Raw genomic sequence first — 15,785 nt, 5'->3', positions numbered from 1 at the left:
ACAAACGAAGGAGGGTCTTCAGGCGCCCAAAGTGCCCCCCTAGTGGGTTGTCATGGAAATACTGCAAAAATGCAATGTGTAGGCCCTCTGGGATGACCAGTTGGTATTTGTACCCATCCTGTGCAATTGGCACTCTCCTGTATAGCAATCCCTGCTGGTCAACAAAGGTAATTCGGTTTGAAGGAAGAGAATTAGATGGAGGCAGCTGCTCACGGACCCCCTGAACATAATTGTCTCTTGTCTGGGCGGCAGCAATTTCTTGCAATGTGTGGGGGAGATCAACAACCGTCTTGGAACTGCTACAACACACAGCAAGGCTTGATGCCACCGCAGCACCCGGGGGAGACACTGGAATCCGTGACAAAGCATCGGGGACAACATTTAGAGTACCTTTCCTGTACCGAACAGTGAAAGAGAAGGGTTGAAGTCTCAGGGCCCATCGTACAAGACGTGAGGAGGTTTTGGGAGTATTAAAGACCCATGACAGTGCTGCATGATCCGTAATTACATCAAACTGTACTCCCTCTAGGTAGTGTTGCCATTTTTCTACAGCCCAGATAACAGCTAAGCACTCCTTTTCAGAGACAGAGTAATTTCGCTCAGCTCCATTTAACAGGCGAGATGCAAAAGCAATTACATGTTCTCCATCAGTATCTTCCTGAGTCAGTACTGCGCCTAGACCAACATCACTGGCATCGGTAGAGACCTTGAAGGGCTTTGAAAGATCTGGATGAGCCAAGACTGGAGGAGATTGCATTGCCTTTTTAAGCTTTTCCCAGCTTTCCTCACAATCCTCGGTCCATTTCCAGACAACATCCTTCTTCTTGAGGTTGTTCAGCGGGGCTGCCAGATTGGAAAAATTTTGGATAAACTTGTGGTACCAGCCGGCTAGTCCAAGAAACCTCTGGAGCTCTTTGATGTTTTGAGGCCTTGGATATTCATCTATGGCCTTGAGTTTCTCTGGATCAGCTGAAACACCTTGGCTAGAAACCTGGTGGCCCAGGAATGTCAAAGAAGACTTGAAGAAGTGGCATTTTTTCAGATTGAGAGTCAGTGAAGCTGATTGGAGTTTCTCGAACACCTTCCTCAAGTGGGTCAGGTGACAACTCAGCCAAGACCGTTTCCATAAGCCTTAGGAACGTGGCCCCAGAGTTCATCAGGCCGAAAGGCATGGAGAGGAAATGGTAAAGGCCAAATGGTGTGATGAATGCTGTTTTTTCAATACTGGCCCGGTCCATGGCGATTTGCCAATATCCAGATCGCAAGTCCAAGGAGCTGAACACACTCGCCCCAGAAAAAGACTCGAGGATGTCATGGATTTTGGGCATTGGATAGGCATCGAACAGAGTCTTTTTGTTCAGGCGTCTGTAGTCAACACAAAACCGCCATTTTCCATCAGGTTTGGGCACCAAGACTACTGGAGAAGCCCAAGGAGAAGAAGAAGGCTCAATAATTCCATCAGCTTCCATCTCTTTCAGCTGCTGCTGAATGATTTCCTTCTTGAAAGGGGACACTCGATAAGCAGGACAACGTATAGGCATTTCATCGGTTAGGCGGATAGTATGTTCCACCACGGATGTTCTTCCCAGTTTCCCGGAACAGACAGATGGCCATTCATTCATCAGATTCAGTAGCACAGGCCTAGGCTCTACAGGTAAGTCAGAGAGGATGCTTAGATGGGCAGATAGTGTTTCGGAGGTTGTATCCCTAAATAAATATTAAGCTTCCCTGCACCTTTTACTGGATACCATTCTTTCTCCCACTCTCTCTGGTCAGTGTATGGATAGTATGTCATTTTCCCCCCACTTTTTCACACCATAGGTTCCTTGCATGAAGTCTAGATGCAAGTCGCTTTTTTGCAGGAAGTCTAATCCTAAAATAACAGGGAATGCGAGATCTTCATCGGAAAGAACATACAAGGAATGAGTCCAGTAGCTGTGATGGAGTTCAAGAGTACACTGAACTTTCCCTACTGCCCTTTTGGCCGTTCCGTTTGCTAGAGCGAACTCCTGGTTACCACAAGGTGTCAGGGTTTCCTGGGGCTTCTTAATGTGTTGCCACAAGCTACTTCGCATCAGGGAGAATGTACTCCCTGTGTCCAGCAGAGCAGGTCCCTGAAGGCCTCTAATGGACAGCTTAATCGCAAGGAGAGATAGGGGATGTTTAGAAGGAATGCGGGAGTGGGCCTCAGATTTTACAACTTTTAATTCAGCCCTTTGTGTCCTTTGTGGTTGTCTAGGACCTTTGTCATTGTTAACCCTGGTCCAGTAACTCTTCATTGCAGCCAGATCATTCTCAATCATACTGCCAACCTTCACAAGTTCAGCTACGGTCTTTACTGTCCCACGTAGGCCGGATGCAATCTTTGGATTGGCGTTATTAAGAATGCGCTGCACTACGGTCACCTCCTCAATATTAGGTTTCCATTTTAGACAGAGGGCTCTGTAATCATAGGCAAAGTCCCTAATAGACTCATTTGGAGTTTGAATATGTTTACGCAATCGCTCCTCAATTTCCTGCATGAAATCAGTAGATAGAAATGCTGTTGAAAATGCAGATTTGAATTCTTCCCATGTGTGGATGTGTTTCCGCTCTGCTATCCACCAGCTTTTGGCTGAGCCTTTTAGCACTGAGGACAAAGTGGCCAAGACTTCTGCATCCGGTGTGGGTCTTAAATCTAAAAACTCATTACATAATTCAATGTAATTCATGGGGTCTTTTGTCTCACTATCACCACCAAATTCAGGAAAATTCAATTTAATGGGGAGCTTAGGTGTTCTTAGGAAGTCAGAGGGACTCTGAGAGTCATAATGAAACCTTCCCACTGCCCCCTCTCTCGCCTGACTTAAAGGAGACAGTTTTGGGGTGCTGGTGAGCTTCCGCTGTTTTAACTTATATTCCCACTGATTATCTCTCCTCTCCAAACAGCGCACAACAGCATCTTCCAGACTGGCAACAATATCAACAGCAAAACTTTTAATATTCTCAATTTTATTATCAATTGTCTGTCTCAATAACCCCTCTCTGGTAATTGTACTGGCATTTGATTCTGACAGTTGCTTTTCAAGATCATTCAAACGACCATTAGTTTCTTTCAGAGTCCTTTTAAGTTCATGTATCTCCACTTGGTAAACAGAGGAATGAGAAACTGTGATATTTGTATCCTCTTCCCTTTAATCAATTTCCTCATCATTTTCCTCTCCATCATTTTCCTGTTGTTTATTGTCATATGTCCTGCTCCTCTTATCTTCACTAAGATACAGGAAACTAATGGAATCAGTGAGCTGATCTACACGTTCTCTAATGGTGACATGAGGACGCATTGTCTGGCCATCGTGACTAAAAGATATGTGCGGTCTAACTCTCTCTTCTCCTTTAGTGGGTTCTAATGGCTCTGAATCAAGATTTACTAGCTGATGTTCAAACATCATGAAGAGGGACAGGAAACGTACGATAATTTATCGATAGTGAAGAGGGAAAGGTTTATCAAAAAGAACAAATAATGCGTGTTTAAATCCCCGTACGGGCCACCACTGTAACGATGGTCATTAATTTGCAAATGATGGTGAATAACTACTCATCATGAGATGTACAGTATTTCGCAATATCTTTATTCTAATTATGTTTCCCATTGTAATCGTGCAATTTGTAATGTTTTGCTTGGACGTGCGCTGGTGTGCGTTCATGGATGATAGGTGCAACCGCCAATATGACTGTTGACAATGCGCTCTTAAAATAACATATAAACAACTCGCCACAGACTTCTGACCAGGTGTACAATAGCGATTTTTAGACAATGCGCTAAGCCACTCCCTAAGTTGTTAATTGCCACACCCCAGGGCGCATTGTTTAAAAAATAAATGTGCAAAATAAGAAAATAAACGTTGCGCCGGGTGGAAAACGACTTTTACGCCATGCATGCACCAGAGTGCAAAATATGGCCCTAGGTCTACGAGACACAACAACTCTCATTCAGGCGTAATAATCCAATTTGTCTGCTGCAGCTCAACCTTGTTGCTGGAAGTCTGAATAGCCTACGGGGACTATTTTCAGGTGCTGCAGGATATTATTGTGCTGCTGCGCCCATGTTACGTTCGCAATGTTCCTTGATTATTACACCGGAATGAGAGTATAGTTCCATGTCAAATCAGCCTAGAAAATCACCATGTTCATTTTACACTAGTCTTATTACACTTTCTAACTTGAGAGGAGACAAGTTTTAAATAGAAAAATTACTGGAAATCTTGAAATCGTGATGCTAGCAGGCGAGATGCTAATGGTCTAATCCGAATCAATGATCTATGCTAGGCTGGAGCTAAAAGTGGTATCGCCAGGCTCAGAGAACGGCTGGATGAACTGGAGAAATCAACTGTTTAACTCAAGGGGAGGTGGAAAATGAGTGTAATTCCCCAATATCCCTTTAAAGTTAAACACCGGCGAGTCTTTTACTGCAATGCAAAACGAGGGAGCCCACTGAAGATTTGTTCCAGAAAAAAACAAGTATACTTTGTTGTTTGTGGCAGTTTGGCCAAATATAATAACAGATGGTATAAAACTTTGGAATAGTTTGTATAAACTTGGAATAATTTCAAGACAGCAGCCCTCTCTGCACTATTGCATTCGATAATCAACTTCCTTCGAGAGGAGCTGGTAAGGGGACAGTTGGTTAGTCTTCTTAACAGTCTTCTGTAATAAACTCCGGGTTCACTAACTACGTAGCTGGTGCTTCGTTTCATGTGTAGGGAGGGACCCTGAGCAAGCTACTGATGAGGTTTGGTGCCGTTTTGAACAATATAACTGGTTTAAAAAATGCTATTTGGGAAGCGTTTGGCTCACTATTTGCGATAACGAAAAATACTGTCTCCATGGCTTATTTGATGTGTTTTCATGCAGAAAAAGACCCTGGGGTCAATTTTTGCCAGTGCTACACTTTAATAGTGAAGGGTACTGTTTCAGTAACTTACCTGTAGGTTTTACAGTCCCTGGCTCTGAAAAGAAACATATGGAAAGCACGAGTTACTGTATCTTGATATTAATGTATGTAATCTTATAACCATGTGTCTAGGAAGCTAACAATAAGCTAACAATAAATTAATAGGTTTGATGTTTAAAAAAAAAAAAAACAAAGGCAAAATTCTATGACTTCTGTAATGTGATTATCTCCATGATTAATTTTCTCCTCTTTGACAGTAAACTGCCTTTGAGGTGTGGACAAAATAAGACATTAAAGGATTAAACACTCCTTCATATTTTTCACAATTTTCTGACATTTTACAGACCACACATATAACTGACTTACTTGTTGAAATAATTGACAAATAATTGATCAACAATAAACATAATAGTTAGTTATAATAAGAATAAGAAACATGTTACAATGAATTCTGTATTTTTGAGAATGACCATGCCAATTTTTCCCATACCAAAATGTTGGAAAGATTTGGAACGTTATTTATCCCTCTTCCCCTTTTGCTAGCATGTGGTGTGATACCAATTGCTGCGTTAGATTGTCTAGTTTATTTTGATGCCATGATCCTAGCTGTAGCTTAGGACAGCCTCTAATGAACAAAGCTCAGTCTTGGGGTCAATCTATGGTGAATCCATGATTAATTACAATCATCAATTACAATTTCTTTAACATGTTATTTTTTATTATCATTTACAATGATTAAAGCAAGCATCTGCTCCACACTTTGGGGCATTAAAGCAAGCATCTGCCCCACACTTTGGGGCATTAACGCAAGCATCTGTGCCACACTTTGGGGCATTAAAGCAAGCATTAAGGTCATACCTTTGGGCTTTTTGCAGATATATGGAAAATGCATGCGCCTGTAATGATCTGTCCATTTAAAGTCTGATGTTGAGATCACTGCATGGTCGTGATTTGCTGGATGCTCATCTGCCCAGTTGGTATAGTCCAGCACACTCTTGTCCAGCCAGTGCCACTGACCTAAGTGCAAAACGTATTGAATAATTTAAGAAGGTCTATATCTGGCTTCCGCTGACAAAGTGCAGTACATTGTACATTAATCTATGATATGAATTACCTCTGAGGGTTTTGTACAGGCCAATCCAGTAGGCATCATATGTGTCCTGTTCAATCTCCAGTTTACCATTTATATACTCAGCTTCCTTAGTATCTTCAATGCTCAGCAGAGATGCACCTGACAAAAGTGTATGAGCAATGAAATGACACAAGCCATAGACAAAGTTCAATTCCAAATAAGTTGCCCATACAGTACATTGATGTGGCTTTAGTCAAACAACATAGTCATCATTATAACTTAAATGGAAAAGCTGATAAAGTGTACTGGTACTTATTTGAACCACACGAAACAATACCGAACAATTTCAATACCTTACAATTTAGGAAACTTTCTGACGCTTAAGTTTGCCCAATGTTGTTATGATTCAGATTGGGCCAAACCTTTTGAACCCTTTAGTCCAAGTAAATGCAAGGCATAGCAGTGTCACATACCCATTAGAATGCAGTCTGTAGAAGCGTCTGGCCAGTCTCTTTCTCTGTTTGAAAAGTGGTAGCAATGGCCCTGAAAAGGCATCCATTTATCTGAACATTGACCAGGAAATTTAGAGTCTGGTGTTGGAGCAATCTCTGAGAATGAAAATGGAAAATTGAAGTTAAAAACAGCTGACCAGTGCTGGGATCTCACGTTGGGGAATTGCACACTTTTTTGTTGCACATAGTTTGACTGATGTTCTACGACACCTGAAATATTCTTTCTTTCAGTAACATTCCAAAAAAACTTTGGAACAGATATTGTTCAGTATGAAAAATAGATTGAAAAAGATTCTAAATGGCTTGTCATTGGACACGGTATACTATGTTGTCAAATCAACAACAATAACGACAACAATAAAAAAACATGTATTGAATAGCGCTATATTTTATTTCATCAGAGAAATATGTTGTTCTTTGACATGAGGTTAAATAATTCTTGGGCTAATATTTAGGACTAAAGTTTAGAATACAACAGCTCTGCTAACAACATGGTTGTCACATGTAGTGTATCAAATGATTTTTTCATACCAGTGGAGCGCTTGCAGACACTGGGAAGGGACTGATTGCATGGAGCAGGCACCCACGATCCAGACTGACCCACATACACACAGGAAAATTGGTTTCCGGGTTGTGAAAATTTCCAGTTCTCCATACTTAGGGGCCAATTATCAATCCATCTAAAGTAACCATCGGTCTGTTGGTGGGTTAGAATGACATTTTGAGAAAAAAATAATAGGAATAAAAGGAATAGCATGTAAAACAATTTTCTGAATGATTATCACTGCAAGGAACAGCTTATCATAGATTTGATAAAGTGGTATATCACCATATTTTTATTGAGGCCAATCCACATGGGCTGCTTGAGTTTGCGGAGCTGCAGTTCTATGTAGGCTTGGGTGATGCTGTCCCGAATGCTCCATCTGCCTCACACCTCTTCTTGGCCTCCCACCAGGTCAGATTGTTTGACTCCACCTTGAAGGAGTCGTTCCCAATCTTGATGTATGATTGGGGCAGAACTGTCGTCTGTGGTATGATTTGATTATCTGTATATGAACAAATAAAGAAAAAAAAAACAGCCTAATCAATATCAGCAAAAAGATGAACATTACACATAGAGGCCTAATCGAATGAGGGGCACTTTATAGTGACACATTTTGACCATTATATAAATGAGGGCCTATTAAGGTTATGCTGACTCTGAACTGGTCCTCCTGACTAATGAAGTTCAAATGAAAAATTAGTACAGTGCAATCTGTGGTCGCCCTTTACTTGGATAGTCTACCCATTGATCTACAGATGCTCAGAATATCAACAATTTATGGTTAAGGTTAGGGATTGAATTTGGTTAAGGGATGTTTTATAAGTGTTCAACAACAATTTTAAATACTGAACTTGAATCTTAAAGGATAATTCTGGTATTAAGCATTTTGAGTCCCTGTTCTGGTTTGTTTTGGATGAACTAGAGTGGTGGACACCAAAATTTTGATGATGGGTCCTGTCTCGATTTTCTGGCTCGTTTTGAATAGCCTTTGACTGTTTCAGAGTGGCTGGCTGTGGGCATGCACAAACATGTCCTTAAAACAACCCTTAACGTTCGTTTTCAAAACTGTGCAACTCACCAAGAAAACAAACCAGAAAAGGGACTCAAAGATTATCATTGTAGGCCTACTTAAGATAGCAAACCAAATATAAGAATGAGTCGCAAATTAGTTTAACTTCATATCAGTTGCTACAGTCCTGACACGCATAAACACTCCGCCAGTTGCGGGCAAAGTCCATGAAAGAAATATTCTAAGTTACACATACCCTTGTATAGGTGGCCTTGTTGCAAGTACCCACTTCTGAAGTGAGTGCTACCATACATACACACTATACTTAAACTAAACAATCATAAACAAACAGACACACACACACATACACACAATAGTCGACTGGCTGCTGTAAGAGTGCTGAATCTTGGTAGGTAGAAGCACTTGCTGATGCACTCAAACTGGGAGAATAACCATCAAATAATTATTACTCACCAGTGGGTCGTCTGCAGATAAATCCCATATTCTCAGAGCATTTGCATTTTTTCCACTTGCCAAAAGCTGTTCTAGGTTTGGTAATAATTGCAGTACAATATTCCTGGCCGGGCAAAGAAAAGTATTAGTCAAAAGAAGTGTTGTAGTCACTTTGCTTGCACGTCATGCCTGACAACGCCCCTTCTAGCTCTTCTAGCTAGCTAGAAGCTGTTCTAAAATCAGTGTAACTCATGGCCTCTCTGGGCTTATTGCTTAAATACACCTATGCTTATTTATTGTATTCATTGTAATAAAATTATTGCTCGGCAAGCGGCAGTGATAAGACCTATTTTCTGGTATAGCCTTCTGATGTTTGGCATAAATTAAATTATATTCAGAATTTGAGTCTTTTGTCAGTCCATTTGGATTTCATTATGGATTATGGGCCGTGTTACAACAGATACCTCTGCATGCAAATGGCTGATGGGAGAAGAGCCAAATAAATCCTTCTTCTCAAAACTTGCCTCAATCACTCTTTTATGGTTGTTTTTTACAGCTGTCAATATCTTGTAAAGCCGATGTGATGGCGAAATCTAAACATCTAGCTTCTCTAGCGACAGGCTTTTTGTTGTAAGCAATATCCACTCAAGCAAACTCAGGTGATGTGAATGACTAGGCACCGTTGCTCATCTGTCCATCATTGTATAAAGCCAGCACACATTTGATTGGTGCAAACCACTCTGGTGTAGGCATAGACCTCTGAAATTCACCTACAAAAAGGACCCATCTTTGGGCATCTGCCATCTTTGCTTGAGATCCTGGTCCTGACCGAAGCTAACTATGGCAAGTTGGCTCCCATGTAGCAAAAAATCAAAATTTGCTGACTTAACGTATCGAAGATCTGAAAACCCACTCGAAGTCAGATGACAAAAGTGTGTAAGGTAAAACTTCTGCATTTCAGGCTTCTTTGTCACCACGAGAGTTTAACAGGGGCGATAATTTAAATTTTTTTTTTACAAATTTAAAAATTGCAAGTACCCAGATCTCCTTATTCGGGAAAAGATGGCAGCTTTTTTGTAGGCGGACTTCAGAGGCCTATAGAGGCTTCAATGTAGCGACTCCAGACCAGACCGAATTTCCTGACCTCAAATTTTGTCCCTATAATGTGCTTCTGAGTGTTTTATTAGCCTACCCAGTGTGTTTTGCTGATTGTCCTTTTATTTTATTCACTCTTTTCAGAGATGAAAAACCCAGTCTTCAGAAAGTAAATGTCCTACCATTTATTGGTTCTGCCTGTGCATGAATGGTCGGAAAAAATATGTGACAGGACTTTTAAGTCTTTTTGACATGAGTGTGGCAAACGCTGCTTTCAGCATTGGATTATAGATTTCATTGTTTTCAATACAACCAACCAAGGCCAACATGTTTATTATGATTCAGTTCTATTTTTGTCAGTGCTGCTTAATGAAATCTATTGTTTATCAAATGCTTGTCAGTTAAAAAATATGGTGCTGCTGTGCGTTGGAAGTGATGGCACCCTCATGTCGGAGCCTGTACGCAGAGCGCTTTACTTTCTGAAGCCCAAGTTTTCCACCTCTGTCTCTTAAATGCTGTATTGCCAATGGCACGACTGACTGCAGTGCCATGTTTGACGCTGTTTGAATAAGAAATGCAAACAATATTGTTAAAAGAAGCACTTTTGCCATTCTAGCCACTGTAGCGACACCCCCTCTCACACTCCACGGCACTAAATCAGTACACACCGGTAGAAAAGTTATACAAGTGAGTGCTGTACCGAGTAAAATGTTAGGATGTGAAATATGCAACATAACAAACAGTGAAAAACAGCATAAAAAACAGTGCTCTCAGTGCTTGAATAAACAAATGACCGATGATCGAACAAGCCCGAAGCTCTAACCAGTAGGCTACGGCTGCCCCCATAGCCCGAAGCTCTAACCAGTAGGCTACGGCTGCCCCCATAGCCTACAATGGCAAACACAGAGTGGGAGAGCGTGACATTACTTATGTCAGAAACTGTTTTTGGAAAGTCACACCGTTGCAAATTTCATATGACAATAAATCTTTCCATAAAATGCCGTTTATTTTCTCCATCATCAAGTTCTTTTAATAAGGCTAAAATAGCCTTAAAGGTGCTAGTAATAAGTAATGGGCAGCTAGCGGTTGTGAGGAGATGATTGCTAAATGTGACAATAAAATGTGATGGGCTTGAAATCGCGTAAAATCTCTGACTGCGCCTTTAACTCAAAACAGCTGTTAGTGTTAGGCCTGTCATTCTGATCTGTTAAAAAACTATTAAATGCAGCGATGCTTACTGCATGTATATTATAAACATTAGGGAATGCTGGAATTATGTTTTTTCTGACTGTCATCTCATTTTTAAAGAAGGCCTACCTGCAGGCATGCATCTGGGGTACGGGTTTTCTACAGGAATAGGCATGTTTTGAACGGGCACTTCAGTAGTAATATATAATTTTAGCTCAGTATTTTAAATAAACTTGTGTAAGTTGTATCAGTTTATGTTATATATGACTAATGGTTTTAAAACAAAGTACAAATTTAAGTACATGTTCTGTATAACTCACTTAGCAGGTGACTCACCCCCCTAAAATGTGACCAGTGCGGAAATCTTGCATAGCCGCCATTCTGAAAGTTGTTATAGATGAGCTTCTTCCCCTCAGTCCACAGGGGCCTGTAAGGGCTTAAAAGGGTGTGCAGGCCAATCCACAAATCATGTGGCACATCTGCCACCATGGTTGTCAGAAACGCTAAAAAAATAAGTAATTAAACATTAAAAGTCTAAAAACTGTTACATGGAGTGGCTACATTACAGAGAAATTGATACATTTGGTAGGCTATATAAATCATTTAGCCTATGCATTGAGATTTTATGTTTACTCTTATAGTAACACCATGCAATCCTGTTACCTTCAATCAGCTTCAGACTCATTTTGATGCCACACTGACTCACTAGGAGAATGAAGTCTGACATTATGTATTGTATTGCACTATAAACATTGTTGTTGCATGACCTTTTTATGTCGGTATTAAACAAATTGGATACCCCCTTAGCGTTGAATTGAGAATTGACTAAAAGGGGAATTTCGACATTGTGTTACTTTAAGGAAAACAAATACACTGCTCGTCCAGTAACAGGCTTGGTTGAGGTGCATGCTGGAGTTAGAAACTACACAACCCCAGATGTCACAACAAGATATTTTTTTGTGTATATCCAGATAATGTGCGCTCATTTTTACTAAATCATGCCTCACTCATTTTACTAGATTGTGCGCTCTATTTACTAGATTGTGTAAATTGTACAATTTAGGAAATTATGCACATATTTTACTGAATTGTGCACACAATTTACTAAATCAAGCGCACATTTGAATAAATAGTGCGCTTATTTTACTAAATTGTGTTCTCATTCAAATTGTTGTAAAATGAACTCACAATTTTGTAAAACATGCATCTAGTAAAATGAGACAGTGTGGTAAAGTGAGAGCACATTCTCTCGATATACAAAAATATCTTGCAATGACATCTTCTGTGCTCCGTAAGAAATACTCAAATCTGTGTAAAAATAAATGTTTGCACAGATTTGAGTATCTGAGTGTGTGGATGCATTTCTCATCATGTATTTTAATCTTACCAGAAGGTGATACAAACCTTGTTCATCTCTCTTTAGAATAGATACCAGATTCCCACCCACTGCTTTGCAGTATGACCTGGCTTCTGTCCAATTTTTCTTTTCAAACTGAGCTTTGTAGCACTAGAATAGTGTAGTTATTAGTTAATAGTTGTACTATTTCCACACCGACTGGATTATTTCATCTACATAAACATATCTACATAGATTACTGTTGCAGTATATTTTATCTATCTGACATCTAACAAGTAGACATTTAATAATAGACATTGTGCTCACATGTTCTCTGTACTTAGTCCAGTCAGGGGCACAGCCTCCCTTAGGGGCCTCAGTAGGAGCCGCTAGTGTAGCGTTTGCAGCAGGAGTTTCATGACGCTCACAAATAAATCCCATAGTTTTACCACAGTTAGTGACAGACCAGAGACCTGAATAAGTAACACCAAACACAATCATTTTAGCAACTGGAAAAAGTACAAGTTTATGTTAAATGAGCTGTATGGAATTCTGTGGGCTACAAACTGTCTTGGAATACAGCCACAGCGTGTGCGTGTTACAATGTGGTATTACAAAAGAGCCGGCTCGGCCTTGGCATGTTCTAAAGCAGGGATCTCCAACATGGTGCCCGGGGGCATGTTCTAAACCAGGGCTCTCCAACATGGTGCCCAGGGGCATGTTCTAAAGCAGGGCTCTCCAACATGGTGCCCGGGGGCATGTTCTAAAGCAGGGCTCTCCAACATGGTGCCCGGGGGCACCAGGTAGCCTGCTGGAGATGAGGCGCCTGCAGCGCACCTTCTGAAAATAGCCAACAAGCCCAGCAAACATGCAACGTTCTGGGAACGTTCCCTGAAGATCACAAAAAATAAAGCTTAAAAAGACGTTCTATGATGTGTAGCCTTCAGAGAAGGTTCCCAGAACGTCCCCTTGCAGCATTTTTTTTATCCTTAAACTGACGTTCCCAAAACATTCTCTAAAGGTACAGTTGTGCAATTGCCAGGGAACCTTTTGGGAGGATTAATTAAGGTAGAACTTTTGTATAATCAGTGGAGTAGATCTGTCATTGTGTAGGAGCTGATTTTGCCTAACGTGTCTGTGTGTGTGTGTGTGTGTGTGTGTGTGTGTGTGCGTGCGTGTGTGTGTGAGAGAGAGAGAGAGAGACTCTCTCTGGCAACGGTAAACTTTTAGCTCAACAAAAAGGTTCAACCAAAGATAGGTTAGCATTATACTTTTAGCTCTCTATCTGGTTCGACCACGGATTGAATAAAGCACCGGAGCTGTGCTGATTTGGAAGCATCTTTCATGTTGAGGTTGAATATATGGTTGAAACAGTTTAGCCTTCTCTTGCTGGTGTTTTGAATAATAACATGACGGGATGTCCATTGAAAATGGTTTAGTTAGGCCTGATTATTGTGAAGAAAGACACCGTAAACATGAAAGTAGGCTACTAGATATAACCCTGTATAAATATACAGCTGATTATTCATTGTGATATCTTGGAGGATGATGATAGGCCTACAGCTATTGCTATCGCAGGCATAAAGTACAGTAAAGTACAAATGTTTACACGCAAAGGGCATGATGAATGTTAATAACGAATGAATGGCAATTAAATTTGATACATGCACTGGATCTCTCTCAAAAAATCACACCATATTCAGTGCCCACTTAGTAGCCTAGGCTACGATTTTTCTCTGCTCGAGTTTTAAACATGGTTCAAAGAACGTTCCACGAATGTTCCCGGAACCAGAGAATGTCTAATAGGGGGAATTGTTACTGTCTGGAAACATCCGGTTTCTGTACTGGTTGCAGTTCCTCCTCTGGTTCCACGTGAGGGCGCTCAGGAACAAGTGCAGAATGAATGGAGGTCTATGGATCTGTATCCCTCAAAATCCACTTTTCTCGTGATATCATTTTTTGTCTAGAAATTTGAATGTTGCATGCTGAGTATATAGTGCTGGGTATTATATATTTTGAGTCAATTGTTCTAAAATGCCTTTCAAAAGTGCCAATGATGTCATTCATTAGCAGAATGCTAGTGTGTTATGGGCAACAAGGAGTCTGCTGGGAGTCGCTTTCAGATCATACTCTAAAAACATCCTCCATGAAGTTTTTAATAGGTGTTTAATCTGTGTAGCCTTACATTTATAACATTAACTTGATATTGGGGATAACCTACACATTGTAGATGGTTAAAGGATTTGTCCTTTAAGGACAAGAAATTCGGTATGGAAATTCTTCAATGAGAAGTCTTTATGCCCAGTTAAGATTTGTTCCCGACAATCAATTTGTTTGGGTGGCCTTTTTTACGATAATGGACAGATCAGCAACAGTGAAGCAGTAATCCACGTCACCTGAGCGTGCTTGGGTTGCTTTTGTTTACAACAAAATCACTGCTGCTGGAGAAGGGAGGAGAGTAGATTTTGCTATTGTGTCTGGTATACAAGTAGCCTGATGCAGCCAGACTCGATTCTATTCAGAATTTGAGTTTGATACTGCACTATTGGTACATGACTACGTCAGAAACTGTTTCTGCTAGGCAGAGTGGAAGTTCCTCCCAAAGCTGAGTGTGGTATTATACCCTACGTGCTAATCAAGGGAACTTAATTTAGCTGTAAGGGTGATTCCCACCCGAGTGCACTTGGTAATCGAGGGAGAGTGGGTAGGGACTAGTTTTGGAAAGGCCCAATGGAGAGAGTCCAGACTGAATTTCCCAACCTCACATTTTGAGGGCGGGGTAAATTCGGACAAATAAAGGCCGGTCCCCCACATACAAGCCAAGGTAATAATTGCCTACCAGTAGGGCTATCAGTCCACGAGCAATAGAAGACATTGTTTTGAGTTAACTCAATAAAATAAGAGCTCTTCTTAATATTTTATATTGTTGGTTGGTTTAATACTGTTGCCAATGAAAAGTCGTTGTCCTACTCCATGGGTCTCCAACACGTTGCTCTTAAGCTCAGTCGCTTACCGCCCCCTTCTGAGCTTGCCAGAGGCTAAAACAGTACATTTAAACACAATTGCTGCCACGACTCGAGGCATTCCAGACTACGAATTTAATACAAAGTAAATCATGCATAATTAAAAATGAACTCAATTTAGGCTACTTGGCTACACAATAAAGTTTCCATTACAGCACAGCGTACATTCAATGAATGAATGAAAGCAGCTGTCTTTGTCTCGCAATAAACAGCGGGTGGAAATCCCGACACTCTTTCAACTAGCCCTATATGAAACGTAATAGAGAACCATCAAATACCCCCCAGATTTCAGTGTCCAGCAGTCCCAACATTTAGCAATATAATCAAACAGTCCAAAAGTAAATTAAATCCCAAACTAAACCAAAAATATTCTGCTTTGATAGCCTACCAGTATGCCGCTCCAAACGAAACGCATCTCTCACAATAAACCGCAGTAAGAAATAAAGGCCTGCCTCGAATAAGCCTGCCCCAAATAAAGGCCTGTGCTTTGTGCAGCCCAAGTAAATAAAAGACCATTATTAAATGTAGAGCAAGAACAACCATGTGGTGACCCTGTTTTAGTGAGTAAAGATTAATTTAGGAATCTAGGAAGACATTTCGTGGAAACATGAGAGTGTGCT

General features: G+C 40.7%; 1 pseudogene; it reads right to left on the bottom strand.

Moving 5' to 3' along the window:
- The window catches only part of LOC143134772 (macrophage mannose receptor 1-like), a 40,331-nt pseudogene that overhangs the window by 3,796 nt on the left and 20,750 nt on the right, over positions 1–15,785 (bottom strand).

The sequence above is a fragment of the Alosa pseudoharengus genome, unplaced genomic scaffold (assembly GCF_046254945.1).
Source record: "Alosa pseudoharengus isolate Yale_2024_CS ecotype anadromous, Long Island Sound unplaced genomic scaffold, YU_APseudo_1.1 YU_APseudo_1.1_scf_2, whole genome shotgun sequence".
NCBI classification, from domain to species: domain Eukaryota; kingdom Metazoa; phylum Chordata; class Actinopteri; order Clupeiformes; family Clupeidae; genus Alosa; species Alosa pseudoharengus.
Note: the sequence above shows the minus strand (reverse complement) of the source record. Positions and strands in the feature narration are given on the sequence as shown.